Consider the following 26,238-nt stretch of genomic DNA (forward strand, 5'->3'; position numbering starts at 1 on the left):
CCTAATGCTTTCTTCCTTTTTTCTTTTGAAATAATTTCAAACTTACATATGAACCAGAATTATATAGAGTTCTGCAACTTTTTTGTAAGTTCCAAATGATTCTTACTCAGATTCACCAATTTTTAACATTGTGTTACATCCACACTTATTCTTTCTCCCTCTCTCTGTCTCCCTTTATGTGTGTTTGCTGTGTGTGTGTGTGTTTGTGTATGTGTATACAGAACAGTTTTGTTTTTTAAAGTAAGCTCTATGGGGCTGATGATCCTGAGATCAAGAGTCACATGCTCCACCGACTGAGCCAACCACCCACTCCTAGATAATTGTATGGGTTTTTTTTTAAATATGAACCAGTAAAGAATAGGTGTTACCCTTTTAATGACAGTTTATTTTAAATCAAAATTTTTATATTTAAGGTATATAACATGATGTTATATGTATATTCATAGTGAAATGATTTCTGCAGTCAGGGCTAATTAGCAAATCCACTTCTTCACCCAAAAATAGTTACCTTTTTTTAAAAAAATTATTCATGAGAGAGGCAGAGACACAGGCAGAGGGAGAAGCAGGTTCCATGCAGGGAACCTGACGTGGGACTCGATCCCCGGTCTCCAGGATCACTTCCTGGGCTGAAGGTGGCGCTAAACCGCTGAGCCACCCAGGTTGCCCCAATAGTTACCTTTTTTTTGTTGTTGTAAGAGCACCTGAAATCTAACCTCTTAGCAAAATTCCACTATTCAATACGGTATTATAAACTATGGTCATTATGCTGTACATTAGATCTGTAAACTTATTCATCCTATATAACTGCAACTTTGTACCCTTGACCAACATCTTCCCATTTCCCCCACCTCCAACACCCCTGGCAACCACCATTCTACTCTAGGTTTCTATGTATTCAACTTGTTTAGATTCTACATATAAGTGAGGTCATGCAGTCTTTTTCTTTCTGCATCTGGTTATTTCACTCAGCTTAATGTCCTTCAGATTCATCCAAGTTGTCACAAATGGTAGGATTTCTTTCTTTTTTAAGGCAGAATAATATTTTATTATTTATATGTGTATGCGTGCACATAGACACATATATAATACAATTGTTCACTTATGTATATCACTATTTTTTAATGGATTTATCCATCAATAGATAATTAAGTTTTTTCCCTATCTTGGCTATTGTGAACAATGCTGCAGTGAACATGGGAGTGCAGGTATCTCTTTGAGATACTGATTTCATTTTTTTTTTTTTTTTTGGATATATACCCAGACCAGGGATTGCTGGACCATATGGTAGTTCTGTTTTTTAATTAAATTAAATTTCTTTACAGTAGGCTCCATAGCCAGCATGGAGCCCAGTACAGGGCTTGAACTCACAACCCTGAGATCAAGACCTGAACTGAGAGCAAGAGTTGGATATTTAACCAACTGAGCTACCCAGATTCCCCAGTAGTTCTGTTTTGTTTTTTTTTTTTAGATTTTATTTATTTATTTATTCATGAGAGAGAGAGAGAGAGAGAGGCAGAGACACAGGCAGAGGGAGAAGCAGGTTCCATGCAGGGAGCCTGATGTGGGACTTGATCCCTGGGCTCCAGGATTACGCCCTGGGCCAAAAGGCACAGTAGATCTGTTTTTAAGGAATAGTTCTTTTGGGGAGGGGAGGTGGCAATCTCCTTACTGTTTTCCAAATTGGCTATTCCAATAGTGTACAGAGGTTCCTTTTTCTCTACATCCTAATACTTGTTATCTCTTATCTTTTTGATAATAGTCATCCTAACAAGTATGAGGTGATATTTCGTTATGGTTTTGATATGCATCTCCCTGATGATTAGTGATGCTGAGCACCTTTTTTGTACTTGTTGACCATTTGTATATCATCTTTGGAAAAATGTCTATTCAGGAATTTTTCCATTTTTTAATTGGGTTGTTCAATGTGTTTTTTTTTCCCAATGGGTTGTAGGAGTTCTTCATATATTTTGGTATTAACTCTAATCAGATATATGACTTGCAAATATTTTCTCCTAATCTGTAGATTGCTTTTTCATTTTATTGGTTTGTTGTTGTTGTTTATTTTTTTTATTTTTTTATTTTTTTGTTTTTTGTGGTTTTGTTTGTTTTTTTGCTGTGTAGAAACTTTTTAGCTTGTTTATTTCTATTTTTGGTGGCTGGGCTTTGGTTACCATATAAGTGATAGCTCTTCAGGTAGGTCTTGAGGGAGATGAAGAAGCTTGCCAAGTTAGTCAAAAGAATTTGGGTGTGGGAAAGGAATTATAGCCAGAAGGATCCACATGTGCAGAGATGTAAGTCAGTATGTACTTGAACTAGCTGGTGAGCAGCCAATATTTTGAGTAACTGGTCTGGAGAAGGGACCAAAAAGACAGTTGGAACTTATCATATTAAGGAATTTGGACTTTGTTCTATAGGAAAAAGGAAAATGTTGAAGGTTTTTAATCAAAGAGATGATGGTATCACATTTATTTTTTAGAAAGAATAACTCTAGGGCAATTTGAAGGAGATAAGGGCAAAAGAGACCAAATAGGTAGATAATGCACTGCAGCAGGTGGTGAAGAGACCTGAAGAAAAGGGTGTAGGGGAATGTTTGCTGAAGTCCTGCTGGCCATTTTGCATGCAGTGTCTCATTTCACTATCACAAAGCCCTGAGATCAGAGAGGTTAAGTAATTTGGCCAAGAACCATTGTAGTTAATATTTGGACCCAGGACCATATGACTCTAAAGCCCATTTGGAACTACAGTGAAGTCACAAGGAATGGAGACAGGAAGGATCACAGCTGGTGTTAATCATAAAAATGACTCCCTGGGAAGGGAAAGAATTGGGGAGGTCAGAGAAAATGATGACTACATTAACAGTACCTGTAAATGTGGTTTGGATGGCTGGGTTTATGAAACGCCTAGGGAAAGATACCTACTGTGCAGATTGGCTCAAGAGTTCAGAAGAAGGATCTTGGCCCAGGGTAGAGATTTGGCTGTGAAAGTCACAAATACATGCCCCTAGTGAGTGCTAAATAAGAATAGAAGATGACTAAGGGCAGAATTCTTGGCACATCTACATTAAAGGTGATGAGGAAAGAAAGGTCAGTGGGAGAAAAGAGAAAGGGTGGTGAGAGAGCAATGTGATGAGGACCCAGGATTGGACCATTTCAAGAAGCTGGGTGACGAGGACTACCAAGTCCTGCAGAAGAATTCCAAAGGGAAGCCTGAAAAGATTCACTGGCATTACCGAGGGAGGAAGTCTCTGGTTACCATAATGAGAACAATTTTAGTAGTTTAGCAGAAGCCAGCCTTCTGGATGTTACAGAGTAAATGGTGGTAGAGGAGTGAACATAGAGATTACTCTTTTGAGAATTCTGATGAATGATGATGACGATAGCAGTTAAATAAGAGGGCTTACTATTTGCCAGACACTGGGCTGACAATTTACACTCACTATCCCGGTTAATCCTTACCATACTCCTATTCAATATGTACTATTATTATCCCCATTTTCTGATGAGGAAATTGTAGCCAAGAGAGTATAGAGAGGTTAAGTAATAAGTCCAAGGTTTATACCACTAATAGTAGATCAAAGATTCAAAATCTAGATCTTTTGGAGCTCAAACCTGGTGTTGTAAGATGGTGGTAGTTTGGGCCTGAGCCTGTGTATAAGAAGTGGGGGAAATCCCTATAGTGAGGAGAATATTGACTATATATATTAAAGAGAATAATTGATGGAGCAAGGTCACAGGAAGGAAGGATATAGCAGATCACATTAAAAAACAAGAGTGCCTAGTTTTGGCCATCTCTTTGTTAAAGGCCAGAGCAGATAAGAGAAGAATCCATGAATATGGACCCAGATGTCAGCTAAAGTAGTTTTGTTTTGTTTTAGATTTAAGTAAAATTGGCTTAAGTTCCCATTCTGCTTTGGGACTTCATTTGAAAGTTCAGTGTCTGTTCCAAGATCTTTGTTAATTCCTGGAAGTTCATCTGATGGTTTCTTTGGCTTTTGAGAGTTTCTGCTTCCACTAAATTCTTCAGCTTACTTGTAATTCAGTTTTCATGTTCTTGGTTTTCATTTCCTTGGTTCCATGCTGACCCAGATGTAGGACTTAGACCACTCTCCTTTGCATCTTTTTTCCTTGATTTCCCCCAAATCACTCACATAGGGATTTGTGCATGTATCAGATTTTTACTAAAGATTTTATTTATTTATTCATAAGAGACACACAGAGAGAGGCAGAGACACAGGGAGGGAGAAGCATGCTCCTCACAGGGAACCTGATGTGGGATTTGATCCCTGGGCTCCAGGATCATGCCCTGAGCCAAAGGCAGACTCAACTGCTGAGCCACCCAGGCATTCTCCATGTGTCAGATATTACTGAAGGCTTCAGGGATTTTATATCCTTAGCAACACAAATAATATGAAGTCCAATAATAGAAATTTCTATTTTAAACATGCTTTTAGCTCCCCCATCGCTGGAACTCTCTCCGCAGACTTCAACCTCCCACACCATTATTTAAGCCCCATCTTTTCTTACACTCCTTCCATTTCCCCTCCTCTTTGCCCTGTTCCAGTCTTCACGTTCTTCTTCTTTTTAAAATGCAGATCTGTTTAGCTATCTCCTTGTTTCACAGTTTTATTACAAGCCAAGCTTTCTTCTTCCATGCTCCAAGTATCATATCAAGGTAGTTTCCTCAATAAGTCATTTTCTTTCCCTAAGAGGAACTCTGGCATCAGCTGCTAAAATAATAATCTTTTCACCTCAGTACTTAAAGATGGTTTCAATGTGGGAGGAGAGAACTTAAAGGGATTATGTCTGTTGCTTCTATTTTCTCAGTGAATATGAGATATGCTCTTCTGTTGAGGTAGGGATGTGTCTAGGAGAGATCTGACAGCTAAGGTGAGGGATTCTGTCAATAGAAATTTACCAGGTTTTGAAACTATGATAAAATACTGTATTTACATAAAATGATTCCTTAAACTCAGCCTACAGATCTGTAGAATTGATTCCCTTGCTGGAGATGGATTATTCAGTTTACTGAGTACTCTGGTCAATATAAGAAAGGTAGAAAAGGCAATGGAGAAAGAAAAGTCAGTGTAAGTAAACTAAAGTCAGGATAATGGGGATCACAGTTCTTGTTAATCCTTTCTCTCCCCTACCACTGGCACGAATACATACATGCCCAGCAGTTTCGGCATTGCTCTGGAGCTAGATAGCTGTTCATCTTCCAGCTAAAAAAGGGAAAAGGAGTCACGTTAGTCACATTCCATTATAAATGACCTCAAATGTAGTATTTTAAAATACAACTACTTATTATTTCTCAGTCTCTGCAGGTCAAGAATTCAGGAGCAACTTAGCTGGGTGGTTCTGGCTCAGGATCTTTCATAGGCTACATCATCTGAAGACCAGACTGGGGCTGGAGCATCTGCTCCCAATCCCACTCACATGTTTGCTGGCAGGAAGTTTCGGTTCTTCACCACATGGATCTCTCTACAGTGTTGCTCATGACATGGCATCCAGCTTCTTTTAGAGTGAGTGACTAAAGAAAGAAAACTACCAGCTGAAATGCCTTCTATAACTTAATCTCCTGAATGACCTACCATCACGTCCGCAGTGTTCTGTTGGTCACATAGATCATCTGTGGTACAGTGTGGAAGGGGACTACACGAGAGTATGAATCCTAGGGGTGAGATCATTGGGGACATTTGGATGCTGATTACCACAGGAGTCTTTCCAAGAAAGATTGTGTGTGTGTGTGTGTGTGTGTGTGTGTGTGTGTGTGTGTCTATGTGAGTTCATACCTTAAAATGCCATGAAGGGGGTGTAGTTAGAAGGTTAGCTGACTTCTGGATTTAATGGACTGGTAAAATAACAAATATTTGGTGGTGGTGGTGGTGGCACCAAAATAAATATGTCTCAGTATTTTGTCATGTAGGGAAGATTTTTAAAAAGCTGCCATTTATCATCACTTTAATTTTATAAAAAGGAATTTTAAAAAAAGATTTTATTTATTCATGAGAGACACAGAGAGAGAGGCAGAGACATAGTCAGAGGGAGAAGCAGGCTCCCACAGGAGTGGGACTTGATCCCAGGACCCCAGGATCACGACCTGAGCCAAAGGCAGATGCTCAACCACTGAGCCACCTAGGTGTCCCTATAAAAAGGAATTTTAACATAAGAAAGGGGAAAGGACATCATCTCAAAATAAAGGACAATCTTTAAATTGAATATTTAGCTTTATTAAAAGCTTGATAACTTGCCTTTGTTTTTCTCATTTAACTGTGGACTGACAAAAGTTTCATCCTATCTTGGCCCACGGACTGTCAGTCAGAAACTACTGAGGACAGACTTGAAATGTTCTAGTACCTTTAGAGATAAGTATGAGGATCATGTAGAAACATGCAGTAATCCATTCAAAGTAAGTGCAACAAAGAATTGAAATGGTTGATACATAAAGATGGCAATTTTATAAAATTATGCTTGTCAACTGGAAAGGCACGACAGAACTGGCAAATATTCATCAGTCTGTGTTTTTTTGCTATTTGTGTTCCTACTAATATTTAGATGTTTATTATTTAAAGATGAAATATTAAAAAATTGAACATCATTGCAGCATATTTAAATGTACATAAAAGTAATACAAATGCATGATGTTTGAACTTTTAAAGTATTTTCATATTTAGTATATTTTACATATGGTTGATATATTTTTGGATTATTTGCATCACTTATTTCATTCATCTTTTTTATAAATAATCACCTCTTCATTTTATAGATATGCATTCCTTTATAACCCACACCATGTTATTATGTGTGTCCCTTATTACAGAGGATGCACTATCTGGGGATGCTGACGCTCAGTTGGCAGAGCATGAGACTCTTGATCTCTGGATTGTGGGTTCAAGCCTATGTTGGGTGTAGAGGTTACTTTAAAATATATTTTAAAAGATGAAATATCTGACACTATCCATTTGAGGTAAACTTTGGATTTTTCTCCCCCCAGAATTGGATTTGTAGAAATGTCACATTTTCATTTGGTTTCATTTTTCACCTATGGTACAGTGTTTGCAAGGCTGAAGGTGTGGAATGAGGAAGGGATCAATGATTCACTTGTCCTGGCACTGACTAGGTCCCACTAGAATCATGCTCTTCTCACTTCAGTTGAAAATTAAACTTGAGCAATATTTAGGAAAATAGTGAAAAACTTTCTCTATAATGAAATCTTACTGTAGGGCAGCCTGGGTGGCTCAGCGGTTTAGCGCCTCCCTTTGGCCCAGGGCGTGATCCTGGGGTCCCGGGATCGAGTCCGGTGTCGGGGTCCCTGCATGGAGCCTGCTTCTTCCTCTGCCTCTGCCTCTGTCTCTGCCTCTCTCTCTCTCTCTCTCTGTGTGTCTCTCATGAATAAAAATAAATAAAATCTTAAAAAAAAATCTTACTGTAAACATTCATGAATTGGTTTAAAGCCTACACATTTTCTTCTTGATAATATGTTTGGTAGAAACTTTTTTTTTTTCCAAATGTACATGAACTTCATGTTATGACCAAGTTATATATATTTTTAAAGCTTTAATTTATTTTATTTTATTTATTTATGATAGAGAGAGAGAGAGAGAGGCAGAGACACAGGCAGAGGGAGAAGCAGGCTCCATGCACCGGGAAAGCTTTAAAAAGTTTTTTTTTAGCATTATTGCTTTTACAAATTATGCTTCTAGGGAGAAAAATTATGCTTCCAATTGTGATTTTATAGCCAAATTGGTTAACTAAGAAATTAGTTGATGTTCTCTAAGTACTTCTATGACATTTTGCCGATTTTCAGTTGGAATGCCTTGTTTATTTGAGGCATTTTTAAGTGGAAGTAGCAAGCATTTGATTTTTTTGAATCTTGGGTAGCTTTTTTTTGGTGAAGGATAATCCTGAAGTCATAGACCTGCATACAGTGTGACATTGAAACTCAGCCATCAGTGCTCTCCCTAGTTTTTCTTCTTTTTTTCTGGTTACAACTCTCATTATGCTAAATTCTACAAACACTCAGACATGCCATGTTGTGGCATGTTGTGTCTAACTGAGCACATTTTTGCTTCTCACTGGCATAATTTAGGGTAAATGTTAGGTGCCTGTATTTTTGCCTCAGGGGAACATATGTATCATTATTTGGAACTTCCAGGAGCAAACTTAGGAAATTTTGATGGCAATTTGATATCTACTGATCGTCAAACATGAGTGCCCCTGCAAAGCTATGCTGAGATGGTGGGGGAGAGAATAAAAAGTCACAAGAGAGACAGCACTTGAAGGAAGGAGGGACCTTAGAGACAGATACATTATATTTTAGGGACAATTAATTTTTAGAATGTTAACTGGTCATTACAGATTACATGTCTTATGTAGGTAACAGGTTTGAAACCAGGTTAAGCTTCCTAATGAATGTGAAACTAGTACAAAATTTCTTTTTCACAGCCACGTGCAAGATAGCAAGTACAATGACATGAAGCAAGGAGTTAACAAATTTTTTTTTTTTTTTTGACAGCAACGTGTTTTGTTTTAGAGGTGATGTTAATTCAGTGTTCTTACTACAAATTATTTGCAAACCATCCAAAACTATTCCACATTTTGCCAGGTAAAAAACAGCCTCTCTAAAAGCTAACATCAAAGCCAGGACTTTCAGAGCGAGCCACTTAGCAGGCTAATGAGTGCTATCCATGGAGCCTCAGAAGATGACCTTTTGTCTTTTTGGCATTGATGGACCAAAGAAAAAAGAGTAACCTTGAAACTCCAATCTAGAAATTGTCATCCATTGTTCTAATTATAAGCCACAAAATTGCTCAATCATTTATATATAGAAAAGATCTTGAATAGTGGCTGTCAGCACTTTCCTTTAAAATCAAAGCTTTACAGATAGAACAAGTTCTTATCTGACTTAAATTCACGGATAATTCCTGAATCCTACCTTTTGAAGGTTGCTGGGGGTCCCCAGTGGCTTGCCTGTGATTGATCTAGAAGGCTTGCTGAGTGGATTGTGGGTCTGGCAGCCATCATCATGGAGAGTGACCACCAGCGCCTCTTTCCCTAAGACTTTAAGTTAAACTTTTATCAATTTCTCTTTCCATAAGACTAAACCCCTTTTTTCCTGGACATTAACATTTTGGGAAAAATAGGTAATCAGCTGGGATCTTATAATGGAGTTCTTTGCTGAAATCTATAAAATAAATTTCCTGGCATAACAACACAGTCTTGTTACTACAATCTGTCACACTATGTGCATTTTATATTTCTCTAACATCTACGACTTAAAGTATAATTCCCTTGCGAAAGAAAGAAATACCAACTTCTTAGGCAGCCAGTCTTTCAATCTTTTTGTATCATTTCTACATTTGACTCATTTAACAGAATCAGATGCCTCTGTTTAATCCATTAATGCAGCATATAATTCACATTGCCATTTTCAGCATTTCTCTTGCACTGCAGTGTAGTTATAGCTGTTAAGATTTCAGGCTCCAGAGTCAGACAAAGACAACTTGGGTCCAAATCCTGGCACCACCACTGACCAGGTGTGTGATTTGGACAAGTTATATAACCTCTCTGGCTTCAGTTTTCTCAGCTGTGAAATGATAATCATAAAGGTACTTAGTATGTAGGGTTGTTAAAAGGACAAAATGAGATAATACATTCCACAAACAGAAATGTATTCACACTAGCTTAAATAAGTAAGATTTTCTTTTCTTTCTTCCTTTTTTTCCATAGTAAGTCTATGTGAGTAATCCCATGGATACCCAGTGACAGCTGGGATATATGACCAGAGCTGGAGAATGAGCAGCCTCTGAGGCTTCTCCCTCCATCTCTCACAGGTTTGTGTGCTTCCTTCTGTATGTTGACTCTATTTTCTGCAGACCTCACTGTTCTTGGCTTATTACTGTACATATGGCCAGAAATGCTTTCCTCCAAATCCATTTAATTTATTAGATGAAGCACTCTTCCCACCTGACTCCTGCTCCCAAGTTTCCAGATGAGAAGTCCAATTAGCTGGGGCTGGAAGGCATGGGGTCTTGTGATAGGAATGGTGGCTATTTCTAAAGGCTGAGAGTGGCATAGGGTCTCTAAAAAGGTGGTGTAATGGTGAGGGTGGGGTGGCAATAGTTGACAACTCTAGACTATTCATAGTGACAATGTTCCAGGGTACTTAAAGGCTCCTTGTTTTGACCATGAATTACTTATTTGAAAAATCTTATTGAAGGAGAATATACATACAGAAAAGGACAATAACCTAAGTGTACAATTCAATGAATTTTGACAAGCTGATAACCAATGTGACCAGCATGCCAGCTCATGAAACAGAGCATGACCAGCACCCACATAGCTCCTTTTGCTCCTGTCTGATCACTGCTCCTTACGGGTAGATTAGTTTTTCCTGTTTTTGTACTTTATATAAATGGAATCATAACCCTATGTACTTTTTCATGTCTAGCTTCTTTTGCTTAACCTTGTGAGATTCCTCAGTATTGTATGTATTTGTAGGGCATTCTCATTGCTGTGAAGTATTCATTTGGGTAAATACACTACATTTTCTTGATCTAGTCCATCACTGATGGATGTGTAGGTAGTTTTCTGTTTCTATGTCTTCCTTATGGTGCTGTTGTGAATTTGTTTTGTTAAACACAGACACGTTACTGCTGATTACTTTTACCACCACAAGCTTGTGCAGGGTTTGCTGAATTATTTTCCATCACATATAATTGAATTGATGGTCTCTTACAGGTGAATATTGTTATGCCTTTTATCTGGTGATTTCTTTTTATGTTGTAAGTTTCTTAGTATGAGGGTAGGGTTATGTTTTAAACATTTTGCATACATGAAAAAAAACCTGTATGTATTTTGAGAGGGTGCTCAACTATTTGTTGGTGGAATAAGTGAATAAACAAATGAACAATGGTGTATGTCTTTTCCTTTTCTGGGAACATGCTCTATTTATAGGCTCTAATTGTTATATTTAGACAAGCCTGACCTGTTGCTTAGCCAAAGCTGATTGGTCAAGGGGTCAACACAGGACTGAAGCCAGGACAATCATGTCTCTTTTCCAGGAATTTAAAATCTGGAATGGAAGGAGGGAGACTGGGTACTGCAGAGTCCATCCCTATGACTGTGCTCTAGAGAGAAGATCCATGGGTTCCTGCTATTTGGTACCAAAGGCACACTGGTTTCTGTTCTTCCCTACTTCCTTGAAAAATATAAAGATCTGCATATATGACAGTTAAATAACAATACAAAACTATTTTCAGTTCCAAAATGCAAAGTAGAGACAATAAATGCTGTGAAAGGTCACAATATGGAGAGATCAGTGAAGACTAGCTTCACCGCATACCCTGTTGTCTTGGTTTTCTTTCCGGAGGAAAGCTACTATGAATGTGATTGTATTTTCCAAGCCAGAAATTGCAGAGTTAAGGCAACAGCCCAAGAGAAGAGTAATGAGGACTTGGATCAGGGAAGTAAGTGTGGGACTGCAGAGAAGAGACAGAAGAAATCCTATAGGTGAAGGTGTTAAGTCTTAGAAATTGATTTGATAATGATGGTGAAGAGAGAAGTCAAGATGGTACCAGGTTTTGTGTTTCTATGTTAGCAAAGATAATGGTAACACCATTATCAATAAGAACATTTGAGGAAAGCAAAGGAGGAGGAGTAAAGATGAGTACACTGTAGGATATATTAGGTTTGGTGAGACAGATTGTTCTGGTCAAGAATACTGGCTCTGGAGTTCAGAGGACTTGGAGTACCTTGTGTCCCACTCTGTGATCTTGGGCATCTTATTTATTTAGCTTTAAGTCTCAGTTTGCCATGTGTACACTGATATCTCCTTGTAAGGATTAAAATGAGACAATGCCTACAAAGGGGTTAGCTTATTGCTTTGCAAGTAAGTATTCATAAAACATGCATTAATAGGATGATGATGTGCTGATGTCCGGAGTGCAGCCTGAAGACAGGGACTGGAGTGCCGCAGGGAGGAATCTTCTCAGAGGTGCATATGATGCAAAGGAGCTGATTGACATTGGCAATAAAGCATGTGTGGAGAGGAATCAGAAAGTAGCTTGTCATATCTTTTCAGGAACACTCTTAAGAGTCAGGAGAAGGAACAGGAGTCAGAGGAAGAGGCTGAGGCTACAACTCTTCGAGGGGAAGAAGAAGTGAGAGAGGACAGGCTCAAAAGATCCAAAGGAAGAGAGGATGGGTAGCACCCAGGGCTCCAGTGAAGTCAAGGATATACCAAATTTTGGTTGGGTATCCTTTTTCTTCCTAAAGCTTGACTATCCTAAGCATCAAATAAATCACCCATAGGGGCAACAATGTGTTAAGTCACTCAGATGTGTGAGAAGACATTTAGGCTGAGTCCTCCAGGTAGCAGCTTCTGCAGGTCCTCTCTTGTCAGTGAGGAAGATGAACCAATACCTGGTAATTCTTACCGTAGCTTCTGGGCTTCTGTGTGTCTCCTCCCACACTGCCAGACTTGTGCCTGCTGCCACAGATCTCTGGAGGAGAGCCAAGAAGATGAACTGTTTAAAAAAAGAGAGAGAGGAAAAAAGACAACGTTAGATTATTCAGGATATTTGGGCAACAGTTTTCTTCATTTTCATTTCCTGGAATGCTTCTGATTTTTAAAAATTTGCTTCCCCCCCTTTCCTGAACACATTGGTAAAAGTTAGGTTTTTGTACATATGTGATGGTGGTAGGACTTTGAATATTTGTTCATGGTGATATACTATTACAATAAAGGAATAAAGGTGAGGGAAACAGTGGGGTATGAGAAGAAATGGAAATAGGGGTGAGTAAGGAGGAGTCAGGAAAGAAGAAAAAGGAGGATCAGAAAGAGGAGATGGGTTTGGAGAGATGAAGAGTGTGTTCTGGAAAACAGTTTGCTAGGGTTTTTAAAGTTTTGTTTTGCAGATGGAATCCTGAGCTCAAACTTTCCTCTGGGAAACTAATCAATCTTCAGGATTTTCTCGGCCTCCTAGCTAGAGCGTGGGCCTGGTCTCCACCAGGAACAGTGTGTGGATGGGATATGGCAGCTGTAGAGCTGTCTCAGGGGCTGCAATCCCGCTAGAGTACTAGACCTCCCATGTGCAGGAATAGCAGCCGCCCTCTGGCCTTCCCCAGCTTCTCCAGGTTCTGGTGTGTGTTGGGTTCCCTACTTGGGAAACCCTGGAGAAGAAGCCCTGCCCTCTGGGGATTTAACACGTTTATTTTTATTTTTTTAAACACATGTTTAAAAAAATGTTGAAGCAAATTTGATCTTAGATTCTATTGCATTTATAGATTTTAAATAGTGGTTTAAAAAAAAAAAGAAAAATAAATAAATAGTGGTTTAAACTCATTCGAGGGGCACCCGGGTGACTCTGTGGGTTGAGCGACTGCCTTTGGCTCAGGGCCTGATCCCGGGGTCCTGGGATCGAGCTCCGAATCGGGTTCCCGCAGGGAGGGAGCCTGCTACTTCTCCCTCTGCCTCTCTCATGAATAAATACAATCTTAAAAAAAAAAAAAGAAGCTCATTCTTGAGTTAACAATAACGATCAGGTGTGTCTTTCAGGATTGGTAGAGTTCCTTCGCCCACTCCCATTGTTTCAGTTACCCCCAAACTCTTGTCCTGACTTTGCAGGTGTGGGAGTGTCTCTTAGGACTGTAGAATCTGGCACTCTTAGGTTCACAGGGATTGGCTCTTAAGTATTTCAAACGGTATTGCTCTCCCCCCTCCTCCTAGTTTTGGTTGCTCTTGCCACTGGACTGCATTAAGTCATTGTTTTTGTAGAGGGGGGTTGTTGTTGTTGTTGTTGTTGTTGTTGTTTTCGTTAACCATCCAAGCTGCCCGGCCTTTTCTTTGTTGCTAAATATTCAGAGTGTGTCAGACCATTGCTGGCGACCGTCTGCTCATTTAGAAAGGCCTTTTCCACCGATACGGATTTGTGTTTGCATTTATTTAAATTTCCGCCGGCCGGCTCGAAGCGGCTGGGGCTCCTGCAGTGGGGCCCGCAGCCCCTAGGTAGGGGTCTCCAAAGGGCGAGGGGCATCTGCAGGGCGCTGCTGCGAGGGCTCGGGCTCGGGCTCGGGCTCGCCGCGTCCCTCGTCCCGGCTGCCGCCCTCGCCGTCGCCCTCGCTTGGCCGAGCGTTTCCCACAATCCCCGGCGTGGCCGCCGCCGCCGCCGCCGCCGCCGCCGCCGCTCCCGGACTCCGGTGACCCCGCTGGCGGAGCCCGACGCCTCGGCGGCCCTGCGAGCGCCGTCCGGAAAGTCCCGAGCGCCGCTCGGCTCGCGAGCGCCCGGGTTCGGCCGTTTCCGGCCATTTCCGGCCCGACGCACTTCGGCAAGTTCCGCAGTCGCTTGTCGGAAATGGCTGCTCGCCGGCAGGGGGAGCGGAGGATCCGGCGCGGCCTGGAGGGCGGGCGGCGGGCGGCAGGAGCGGTTCTCGGGTACCCGAGTTGCGGGCGGGCGGCGGCGGCTCGTCCCTGAACTGGAAGCGGGTCGGACTCCTGGCGACGGAAGCAGCGGCGGCGGCTGGGGCCGCGAGCAGCCGGGGGCGGCGGCCTAGAAGCGCTCGCGGTAGGGATCGCGGGGCTGGAGCGGGGCCGGGCAGCGGGCGGGCGGGACCTGGTCCGGCAGCGCTGGGGCCGCAGGAGCCCGGGGCAGGCTGCGCCCTGCGCGGCGGGGGCGTGCAGCCTCGGCGTAGGCCTTCCCAGCCGTCTCGGGGGCCTGGGGGGAGGACCCCGGGGCCTTAGCCGCCAGCGAGGAAGTAGCCCGGCTCCGGGGGGCTCCCCCCTCGACCCTCCCTTCGCCCCGGCGCCCCTCGTAGCCTCAGTTTGGGATGCCCACCCCTGCCTCTTTTTCTGGAAGCTCGGCTTCAGCTGTGCAGCCTCTCCCGCTCCCTCAGCCCTCCACCCTGCCTCTGCCCCCAGTGTTTGTCCAGCTGTTCGTGTAAGAGCATCTTCCGTCGACGAGGGGGCGGCCCGGGTCTGCCCCCCTTCCCCGGCCCCCCCCGCCCCCCCTGCACACTCTACCACCATCTGCTTTGCGCCGCGTTCAGACACGGTCGCCTGCAGCTGCTCCTCCTTTGGCTCTTTCCACGGGGTTCACCTCCTTTGATCATAAGCCCGCAGTCAGAATAATAGCCACTTCCTGTCCGAGGGTCCAGGTGCCGCTGTTCTCTGCATCTGGCGCCCTTGCGCCCAGGCCCGGCTCCGTAGCGATGGGCCGGCCTAGCGCTGCCTGGGCAGGAGAGGGGCCGCGGAGTGCACGTCTACACTGCTGAAATCTTAGCCCGGTGACCCGACCCCGTGCGCTGCAGGGGACAGTACAAATCCCGAGCCCTTTGAAGATCGGGCTGGGCTGCCAGACTGCACATAGTGTCTGTCTCTTCTCCACGCTGAGCCAGTGATTCAGTTCCTCTTTGTATATCTGTGGCTCTCAAAAGACTTGAATTTGGTGGATCTGTACTTCTTTCCCTTTAAAAGATTCTAAGGGATTCATCAAGTTCTATTAGTTAACTCCTATGGAGGAGGAGAAGGAGGAAATGCAGAACAACGCGTCTCCCCCCCCCCCCCCCCCCCCCCCCCCCCGCCATGTGTGATTTACTTAAGGGGTGTCTTTAGCAGTTCTTCCCCCCACTTTGTTCTGTTTTCCCTCTAATTTAGGTAGCTTCAGTTTTGAAGGCTGGGTCTCCCGTGTTTTCTTTTGTTTTAAAAAGATCTTTGTGTGTTGCAGTCATGGAGACTATCTGCGTTTTTCCCTGTTTTGATCAATGATAATAACTCTGTCCAGTTATTATACAGTATATCCCGAGCGCCTGGGATAGGAGTAACCTGTGGGGCCTTGATAGTCTTGAGTGAAGCTAAGGATCCTCAACAACTTATTCAGCAGGGGGACTTTTAAGTAATTCCTGATGAAAGAACGACTATCTTCTAAAACTCTTATTGGTGAGTTAAAAATACCATATCCTGTAGGAATTTCCTGATCTTCCATCTCTGTGGGAGTTTGAGGAATCATAAGTACTCATAAGTTTGTGAGAAACCAGCGTAAACGCTTTCTAGAGGAGAATTAGAATTGTGAATTGTCAGAATCTTGAAACATTTATTTAATATCTGAAAATGTGCTGTCAGGGGGCATGACTGCTAACCAAATGATTGACAAGAGCCTGTCTTCATTCCTTCATATTTCTCTCTGTTTTCTAGGGAAAAAACTGGCATTAAATGTGTGGCATGCAGTTGGAATATCCTAATGATTAGACCTCAGAGTTTTAACCTATGAGTAAAAAGACTATACGCGAACAGGTTAGAGAGCAATGAGTCACGGGTTAACTGAGTAGTGGACTTCTAGGACGTGGTGGAAGGTTCAAAGGATGGTTGGAAGCCATCAGAAGAATGTGGGGATTCGATAAGGACGTGCCCTTTCCCTCAGGTCACTAGGCTAGCTGTTGAGTGGAAAGTCATTGAAGGGTGGTACAGGAGTGAGGTGGTGGCAGAGGTGTGTGTGTGTGTTCCCTGTCTGAGGTAAGACTGGCAAATAGTCCTCTGGAGGAGGGTTGTAAATACTGCCTGAAATAGAAGTAGAGTCAGATATTAGGAAAACGAAGATCCCTCTAGATCCATTGTTGGTAGAGATTTGCGTGATTGCACATAGTAACTTCAGAGTGAGGCAAGGAATATGGATCTTTCATAAAGTCCTAAAACTGCACTTATTTCTGCTGGATATTAAGTTTATATCAGAAAGCTTCTGTTAGCATATTTATTTCCATTTTATTTTTATTCCCTCTTAGTTTTTGGTAACGGTTTTGAAAACCTATAATGATAGGATAACTAAGAGGAAAGAGGATTTTTCACGTTTTTGTATGTTCCATGAAAATAGTGTTCAGACACATGCAAGTTGAACTTAAGAGGGACAGAGGTGGGCTCACCTATAAGAATAATCTTTTCCCGCCTAAACCAGTCCCACACTCCTTGTACAATGGGAATTTTTCACATCTCTTTGGTGATGTTACTGGGTGGGAGGGAGGAGCAGTATTAAAAATTTTGTGATCTTGAGTGAATAAGAGGAATATGGAGTCTCCATTTAGCACATTATTTACCTCCCCTACATTCAGGCCATAATGTTTAGTGTGGGTTTTCACTCACCTGCACCAAAATGACCCAGTAAAATCCCAGGGATAGAGCCATAGGAAGATGGATGATGTCTCCACATCTAGTCACCTGTGTGGTTTTTAACCTGAGAGTACTTTTACAGGAAAGTAAGTAAACTGTTTCTGTAAAGGGCCAAATAATAACTATTTTAGGTTTTGCAGCTCTTCAGCTCTGCTTTTGTAGAGTGGAAGCAGCATACATATGATACATATATATATGATAAATACATACAGTAGGACATAAAATCTGTGACTGAATGAGCAGGGCTGTGTTCTAGTGTAACTTTATTTACAAAACAGGCAGCCAGATGTAGTTTACCAGTGCCTGCCCAGGTGTATTGGCCCCTCATACACATGTCATTACTTTTGGATATTTTTCCATTTGTGTGCAATACTATTTAGACTGGTCAGTGATATTAATGATTAACATCCCGGACGTTTGTTTTGGTGACTGTTTCTCTGTTATCCTACCTTCTTATATCATTTTACCCTTGTTCTCCAACTTCCTTTTAAACATTTTTTTCAACGAATGTTTGATATACTGTGGGAGGAATAAAAAATGAATTAGGGAATATATCCTTATCTTTTATGATAAAAGAAATACATAAATACCTTATGTCAGGTTACAATAATGTCTTTATTACTATAGTTCTTTACCATCATACAGTACTTTCATATATTCCTTTTTTTGTTACATGGGTTTTGATCTTTACAGTAGCTCTGAGAGATAGGAGGGTAAATGTTAACACTATTCCTTCTTTTGACGGGGAAGGAAGGTAGGAAGGAAAACTGAGATGTGTGGAGGTTTAGTTATTTGACCAAGGCCAGTGGTAGTAAGTGCAGAATTCTTGAACTGGCCAATATTACTTACTGACCTGTCTCCTTTTGAATGTGCACAATGAAATGAATCTTCCTGGGCAGAAAAAGGCTAGCTTTCTTTTTCTTCAGTGACGTGCACTTGGCCTCTCTGTAATTGTCACTTTTTAGGGAAGCATAAAACAAGTCTATGACATTTCTTCAGATGTTGGAAGGTAGCCATCATGTTTTCCCAAGACAAGAGTTGCAGACTTGTGTGCATGGGTCAGTGAGGCCAGCACACATATCATTTGGCTGCCCAGTTTATGCAAAAACTTAAATTGGGAACGGTCTTTTAAAGATTTTTATTTATTAATGAGAGGCACAAAGGGAGAGAGGCAGAGACACAGGCAGAGGGAGAAGCAGGTTCCCCATGGGGAGCCCTGTGTTGGACTTGATCCCAGGACCCCAGGATCATGACCTGAGCCAAAGGCAGACATTCAACCATTGAGCTGCCCAGGCGTCCTGGGAATGGACTTTTAGAAATGGGGAGATTTCTCATAAAAATTTCTTTCTGGCTTTTCTTGAGAAAAAAAAAATAGAAGATTCAGTGATACAGAGCTCATATTTCTATCAGTAGTAATCTCCTTTAGGTGCTAAATATACTTTCCATTTTGCTAAAGTCTCTACCTGCTGACTTCATTTATTTACTTCATTTTGAGGGTTTCTGTCATTATTAAGATTTCTGGCCTTTTCCTAGATCTTCCATTTTATAGGCTAAATATTTCCATTTCCTTCAAATGTTTCTTTTCTTTTTAAAAGATTTTGTTTATTTATTTGAGAGAGTGTATGAGTGCAGGGGAGAGGCAGAGAGAGAGAGAGAGAAAGAGAGAGAGAGAGAGAGAGAGAGAGAGATAAGTAGACTCCCCGCTGAGCAGGGAGCCCAACATAGGACTTGATCCCAGGACCCTGAGATTATGACATGAGCTGAAGGCACACTCCTAACGGACTGAGCCACCCAAGTGTCCCCAAATGTTTCTTATTTGACAGATGCCCTCATCAGCTTCTTAGTCTTCTGCCCTCCATTTACTTTGTTAATGTCCTTCTTAAAGTGCATACAACACAGCTTATAGTCGTCAACATACAATGTCACCTTACAGAGTGGAGAGTAACCTTTACTCTTTCCTATTTTGACACTAGGTTTAAAAAACAAAACAAAACAGAAGAACAAGATGATAAGGTTTCTCTTTCCCCAAGCAGTCCTACATTCTTGACTCCTGAAATTATAGTCAACTGAAGTCACAGCTCTGTGTTGTATGTATGTGTATGCTGCTGTTAAGCCACATCATTTCCATGTAGTTTTGGGGTCTAAATGATGAACTTTGCCTTTATCTCTATTAAATTTCCATCTGCTTGGATATTCCAGACTAACAAAATCTTTTTGTATCCTGTTTTTTTTTTTTTTTTTTTCCAGCCTTGACATACTCTTCCCAGCATGACTTTGTCTGAAGTGGAGCTGTAAAATATAAAAGCACTGTCGCTTAGAAAGTAGTTGATGAGGAAGGACCCTGTTATTAATGGAGCCAGTGGACAACTAAGGGGAGGCCCTTAAAGAAAGCATTATGCTTTAAAATCTTGGAGGTGAAACAAAAGGAGGTCTTGGGAAGAGCCTTGCTGCCCTGAGTTGATGTATTGGTAACATTTTATCCCCCCAGTAAAATAGATATGTATGTGCTTTCTTGTGCTCCAGGCGGTTGTAAATCCAGTGGGGTCCAAGAATCTAAAAGGATCTTTGAGGTCATTTAGTTCAGTCCTTTGATTTATGAGTTAAAAAAGGATAAGGAGCATACAAGTGAAGAAGGACAAGAAATTGTGAAGTTGGGGGACCCAGTGAATCAGACAGTAATGAGAGAGGGACAGCAAAACTGGAGTCTTGAGTTGAATTCACCCATGAAGGTTGCAGTTGGATACCTGAGTCATAAACCTGATTTATGTATCACTTACCACACTTTTATATCAGTTCTCTGTCTCATTCATAGCATAAAATAAAAATCTTGTTTTCTTGAGACACAGAAGCCTGAGACAAATTAGTTTACACTCCCGGCACTTGCACATCGAGTTGACTGCTCCAGGGAGATACTTTAGCAAAATCCATCTGAAAACCTTATTTTTAAAAGCCTGTGTTTTCTTCCCCCTCCCTCCCATATAGTAGAATCTATGTTTTTCTTACTGTGATATTGTGAACATTTTCCAATTTTATTTTAAATGATTGGAAAGCTTATTGACAGCCCAATAGTCATTTGAATGACATGGATTTTGTCATACTTTGTACTTAACCATGCTTCTAATTTTGAACATTTAAATTTTTATTATTCTTTTTGCTATTAAAAATAAAGTTGTGTTCACGTGGAATACATTCCTAGAAAGTGAAATCGCTGAACATTTTAAAGATTTCTGTTACAAATGGCAAATTACTTTTCTGTTTACCTTCCTACTACTAAAACAAGCAAGAGTACCTGCCTCACTGTGTAGCTGCCAGTGTATACAGAGATGTACAGGACTTTATTAAGTGGTATACTTTGTAATGTTTTACTGTGAATATTCTTGAAGTTAAATTCTTTTTCTCATTTGTGATTCTTAATAATAATTTCTGGAAGTGGAATTATAGGGTTAGAATGTAGGCACAGTTTCAGGGCTTTTATTACTTACTGCCAAATTGTGTTCTGGAAGGTGTGCCAATTTTCACTCCCAGTAGCAGAGTGTGGGGGTGTTATCCTTGATCCTGGTTAGCACCATATATTATAATTTTACAATTCTTTGCTGATTTATACATGGAAAATATCATTGTATCTTATTAACATGTACATTTCTATGATTGCCAGGATAATTAATCATTTAAAATTATTTATGATTTGAGCCCCTTCTTTTTGTATACTTGCACACATCAGAGACATTGCAGGTTTGGTTCCAGACCACTGCAATAAAGTAAATGCCACAGTAGAGCAAGTCAGATGAATTTTTTTTGTTTCCTCATGCATGTAAAAGTTATATTTACATTGCAGCATAGTCTATTAAGTGTCTAAAAAATGTGCATGCCATGATTAAAAAATATTGCTAAAATATGCTATCATCTGAGCTTTTGGCAAGTCATATTCTTTTTGCTGGTGGAGGATTTTGCCTTATTGCTGACAGTTGCCAATGGATCAGAATGGTGGTATTGAAGGCTGGGGTAGTTGTGGCCATTTCTTAAAATAAGGCAGCAGTGGAGTTTTTGCCACATCGGTTCACTCTTTTTTGTGTGAACAGTTTCTCTGTAGTGTGTGATGCTGTTTGATTGCTTTTTATGCACAGCAGAACTTCTTTCAGAGTTCAAGTCTGTCCTCTCAATCCAACTTTATCAACTGAATTTCTGTAATATTCTCAATTCTTTGTTGTCATTTCAACAGTCTTCCAGCATCCTAACCAGGAGTAGTTTCCATCTCAAGAAATCAGTTTCTTTGCCCCTCCATCAGAAGCAACTCTTCATCTGTTCATGTTGCCACAAAGCTGCAACCATTTGGTGTCATCTTCAGGCTCCACATCTAACTTTCGTTCTCGTTTCCACCACATCTGCAGTTATTTCTACCACTGGAGTCTTGAGCCCCCCAAAGTCCTCCATGAAGATTGCAATCACATTCTTCCAAACCCACTCATGTTGATATTTTGACCTTTTCCCACGAATCACAAATGTTCTTAATGGCACCTACAATGATGACTCCGTTCCCGAAGGTTTTCAGTTTACTTTGCCCAGAGAAATCCATCAGATCCATCCAATTTACTTTGTCCATTAGAAAAATCACTACCGGGATCCCTGGGTGGTGCAGCGGTTTGGCGCCTGCCTTTGGCCCAGGGCGCGATCCTGGAGACCTGGGATCGAATCCCACATCGGGCTCCCGGTGCATGGAGCCTGTTTCTCCCTCTGCCTATGTCTCTGCCTCTCTCTCTCTCTGACTATCATAAATAAATAAAAATTTAAAAAAAAAGAAAAATCACTATCTATGGTAGCTGTAGCTTCACGAAATGTGTTTCTTAAATAATATGATTTGAGAATTGAAATGACTTTTTGATCTGTGAGCTGCAGAATAATGGATGTTGTGTTCGCAGGCATGAAAACAACAGGAGTCTTATCATCCATCTCCAGCAGGACTCTTGGTCATGGGTGACCAGGTGCATTGTCAGTGAGCAATGTTTTGAAAGGAATCTTTCTTCCTGAGCAGTAGGTCTTAGCAGTGTGCTCAGAATATTCAGTAAATCGTGTTGTAAACAGATGTGCTGTCATCTGCTTTTTTCCATTTGTAGAGTTCCTGCAGAGTAAATCTAGCACGCTTCTTAAGGGCCGTAGGATTTTCACAATCATAGTTAAGCTTTGGCTTCAACTTAGCCACATTAGGCACTAACTAGAGAGTCTGTCCTTTGAAACTTTGAAGGCAGGCATTGACTTCTCTTAGCTAGCTATAGAAGTCCTAGATGACATCTTTCAATAAGTGGCTCTTTCATCTACATTAAAAATCTATTGTTTAGCCACCTTCATTAATGATCTTAGCTAGATCTTCTGGATAACTTGCTGCAGCTTCTCCAGCAGCACTTGCTGCTTTACCTTGCACTTTGATGTTATAGGGGTGGCTTACTAAACCTCATGAACCTGCCTCTGCTAGCTTCAGACGTTTCTTCTGCAGCTTTTTTGCCTCTGTCGGACTTCACAGAATTGAAGACCATTAGGGCCTTGCTCTGGATTAGGCTTTGGTTTAACAGAATGTTATATGGCTGATTTGATCTTCTATCTACAACACTTGTTATATCAGCAATAAGGCTGTTTTGCTTTCTAACCATTTGTGTGAAGGTTTTTGATTTCCTTTAAGAATTTTTCCTCTGCTCTCACAACTTGGGTGTTTGGCACAAGAGCCCATCTCTTGCTTTTGGCCTATCTCGGCTGTCAGCATGCCTTCCTTACTAAGGTAATCATTTCTGGCTTTTGATTTAAAGTGAGAGATCTGTGACTTTCCTATCACTTGAACACTTATGGGCCATTGTAGGGCTATTAATTGATGTAATATCAGTATTGTGTCTTGGAATAGGGAAGCCCGAGGAGAGGAAAGAGGGAACAGCATAGGTGGAATGGTCAGAACACACACATTTATCTTACTAAGTTTGCCATCGTAGATAGGTACAGTTGGCGATGCCCCAGAGTAATTATAATAGTAACATCAACTGATCACAGATCACCTTAACAAATAAAATAATGATGAAAATGTTTGAAATATTTTGAGAATTACCAAAATGTGACATAGACACAGGAAGTGAGCAAATGTTGGAAAAATGGCAAATAGATTTGTTCAACTCAGGTTGCCACAAACGTTCAACTTGTAGAAAACACAGTATCTATGAAGTGAAATTAAAAAAAAAATAAAATGAGGTATGTGTGTAATTTCCTGTTTATTTCCTTTGACTACTGTCATATTGCTTTTACATCTATTAAAGTAATGTCATGTTGCAGATGCTTTTAAACCTTTTAAAAAATAAATATATAGAAACCTTTGCTTCTTATGTAGTCAAATCTGTTTAACTTTTACAGATTCTGTTTTCTTTGGATTCCTGTAAAAATATTACATGTATTCCTTTTGTTCTTTTTATGGTTTCACTTATTACAATTATCTCTAGAATGCATTGGGATTTATTTTTGGTTTTGGTTTGTCATGCAGGAATCTGACTTTATTTTTCCAAAAAGCTAATTGTCACTTTTATTTATTGAAAAATTTAGTATGATGTACTTTATAGCAACTGCAGCAAGATAATATTTTTCTTCACAAAATTGATACATGCCTATTGTAAAATGAATGTTGGGTAAACAGATAGTAAATATGTGAGTAGTAGGGTATAGGTCAGATAGACCTGGGTTTGTAGCAGGGCTCATCAACTTGCTTGCTGTATGACCTTGAATAAGTTACCTAACCTTAGTCATTCCCACTTCTTTATCTGTAAAGGATAAATAACAATACCTACACTCAGATGGTTGATGTGAAGATAAAATGAGATACTATGTGTAAAGTGTGTTATCTAGAGTACATTGTAAATATAAATAAATATAACAAGTGAAAAGTTTCCCCTACCTTCCATGTCTTCCAAAGGTGTATAATGTAGTCCACAGAATTCTTACATGAATAAGGTATATTGTTGTTTGTCTTCCTTAGTTGTCTGTAATTGCATTGATTCGGATGTCATCAATCTGAATGAAGGTTGTCATTAATTCTTTGTTAGTCCAGTGGTTTTGAGTTAGAGTTGTGTACCCTGTGTTAAAATCACCTTGGAGTTTTGTCAAACTACAGAAGACTGGGCCCCATTTTTGGGAGTTCTGATTCAGTTAATGCAGGCTGGGCCTGGGTTTATCATTTGAAAAAAGTCCTTAAGTGCGTTGTGAATCAGATTTGTAACCTTAGTTAAAAACTGCCTAGTAAGACATTATGATTTTGGTTTATGGGATGTTATCAATCCAGTGGGAAGGATATAGGAAAAGACACAATTTTCAAATTGGAGACTTACCCAGGCTTTGAGACTTCTGGTTTCAGGTTTATTGCTGACTAAACAGATGACCTGGGTTAATCAATAATCTTTGTTTACTTATCAATACCTTGATTTTTCCATGAGTAGTATATGTGGAACATCTTTGGCCTTAGAAATCTACACTTTAGCCCAAAGATGCTTGTTTTTCTCTTTCTAAAAGCCCTATAATAAGGGTGGCTTAACAGTGGTTCTCTGTGATTGTATCATAATCTTGACTCTCAACTCAGTAGGTCAGAGTACAATCAGTTTTTCTTACCTGATTTTGGTTTTTAATTGGTGACAACTTTCTATTTCCCTTATTTTATATCCAGATTCAGCTTATGCAGTAAATAAGCTACTGTGGTGGTTGTATTGTGAAAAACACATGGCCCCAAAACTGCTAGAACCGATACTGCATTCAGTCAAGTTGTGGGATACAAGATCAATGTGCAGAAATCTGTTGCATTTCTATACACCAATAATCAAGCAGCAGAAAGAGAAATTAAGAAAACTATCCCATTTACAGTTGCACCAAAAACAATAAGATATCTAGGAATAAAACTAACCAAAAGGTGAAAGACCTGTACTCTGAAAACTATAAAACACTGATGAAAGTAATTGAAGATGACACAAATAAATGAGAAAGCATTCCATACTCATGGATTAGAAGAACAAATATTGTTGAGATGTCTATTCTACCCAAAGTAGTCTACACATTACAATCCCTATCAGAATACCACCAGCATTTTTCACAGAGCTAGAACAAACAATCCTAAAATTTTTGTGGAACCAAAAAAGACCCTGAATAGCCAAAGCAACCTTGAAAAAGAAAAGCAAAGTTGGAGACATCACAGTTCTGGACTTCAAGTTATATTACAAAGCTGTAGTGATCAAAACACTATGATACTGGCACAAAACTAGACACACAGATCAGTGGAACAGAATAGAAAACCCAGAAATAAACCCATAACTATATGGTCAACTAATCTTCAATAGAGCAGGAAAGAATATTCAGTAGGAAAAAAAGTCTCTTGAACAAATGCTATTGGGAAAACTGGACCACTTTCTTACACCAAACACAAAGAAACCTCAAAATGGGTTAAAGACTTGAATGTAGGACTTGAAACCATAAAAATCCTAGAGGAGAAAACTGGCTATAACTTCTTTGTTAGCTGTAGCAACATTTTTCTAGATATGTCTGGATATGAGGCAAGGGAAACAAAAGCAAAAATAAACTATTGGGACTAAATAAAAATAAAAAGCTGCACAGCAAAAGAAACAAACAACAAAACTAAAAGACAACTTATGGGATAGGAGAAGATATTAGCAAATGATGTATCTGATACAGGATACTAACAGGGTTAGTGCCCGAAATCTATAAAGAAGTTATCAACTCAACACCCAAAAACAAATCCAGTTACAAAATGAGCTGCAGACATGAATAGGCATTTTTCCAAAGAAGACATACAGATGGCTAACAAACACATAAAAAGATGCTTAACATTACTCATCATCAGGGAAATACAAATCAGAACTACAATAAGATATCACCTCACACCTGTCAGAATGGATACAACTAAGGAAACATGTTGCTGAGGATGCAGAAAAGGGAACCCTCTTGCACTGTTGGTGGGAATGCAAATTGGTGCAGACACTAGAAAAAAGCGTGAAAGTTCCTCAAAAAGTTAAAAATAGAGTTACCTTACAATCCAGCAATTGTACTACTAGGTATTTACCC

At 40.4% G+C, this 26,238-nt stretch overlaps 1 protein-coding gene and 1 long non-coding RNA gene across 15 annotated transcripts in view; one reads left to right on the forward strand and one right to left on the reverse strand.

The window, feature by feature from the left end:
• EXTL3 (exostosin like glycosyltransferase 3) overlaps positions 1 to 26,238 on the forward strand; it is a 139,739-nt gene that overhangs the window by 38,078 nt on the left and 75,423 nt on the right. For 2 of the 14 annotated variants that reach the window (XM_072719590.1, XM_072719596.1), the window contains exon 1: positions 15,787 to 15,930. The exons of 7 other annotated variants lie outside the window; for them this stretch is intronic. The gene's annotated coding sequence lies outside the window, so the exon portion shown is untranslated. Of the gene's footprint in view, positions 1 to 14,145; positions 14,561 to 15,786; positions 15,931 to 26,238 lie in introns of those variants that run through there. 5 more of the 14 variants (XM_026007841.2, XM_026007843.2, XM_026007842.2 and 2 more) reach the window with 5 other exon arrangements.
• On the reverse strand, positions 9,453 to 15,097 carry LOC140593841 (uncharacterized). Its single transcript, XR_011994175.1, has 3 exons — positions 15,016 to 15,097; positions 12,434 to 12,523; positions 9,453 to 9,582 (listed from the first exon to the last, which is right to left on the reverse strand). It is a non-coding gene; the product is annotated as an uncharacterized lncRNA (long non-coding RNA).

The sequence above is a fragment of the Vulpes vulpes genome, chromosome 9, assembly GCF_048418805.1.
Source record: "Vulpes vulpes isolate BD-2025 chromosome 9, VulVul3, whole genome shotgun sequence".
Lineage (NCBI taxonomy): Eukaryota > Metazoa > Chordata > Mammalia > Carnivora > Canidae > Vulpes > Vulpes vulpes.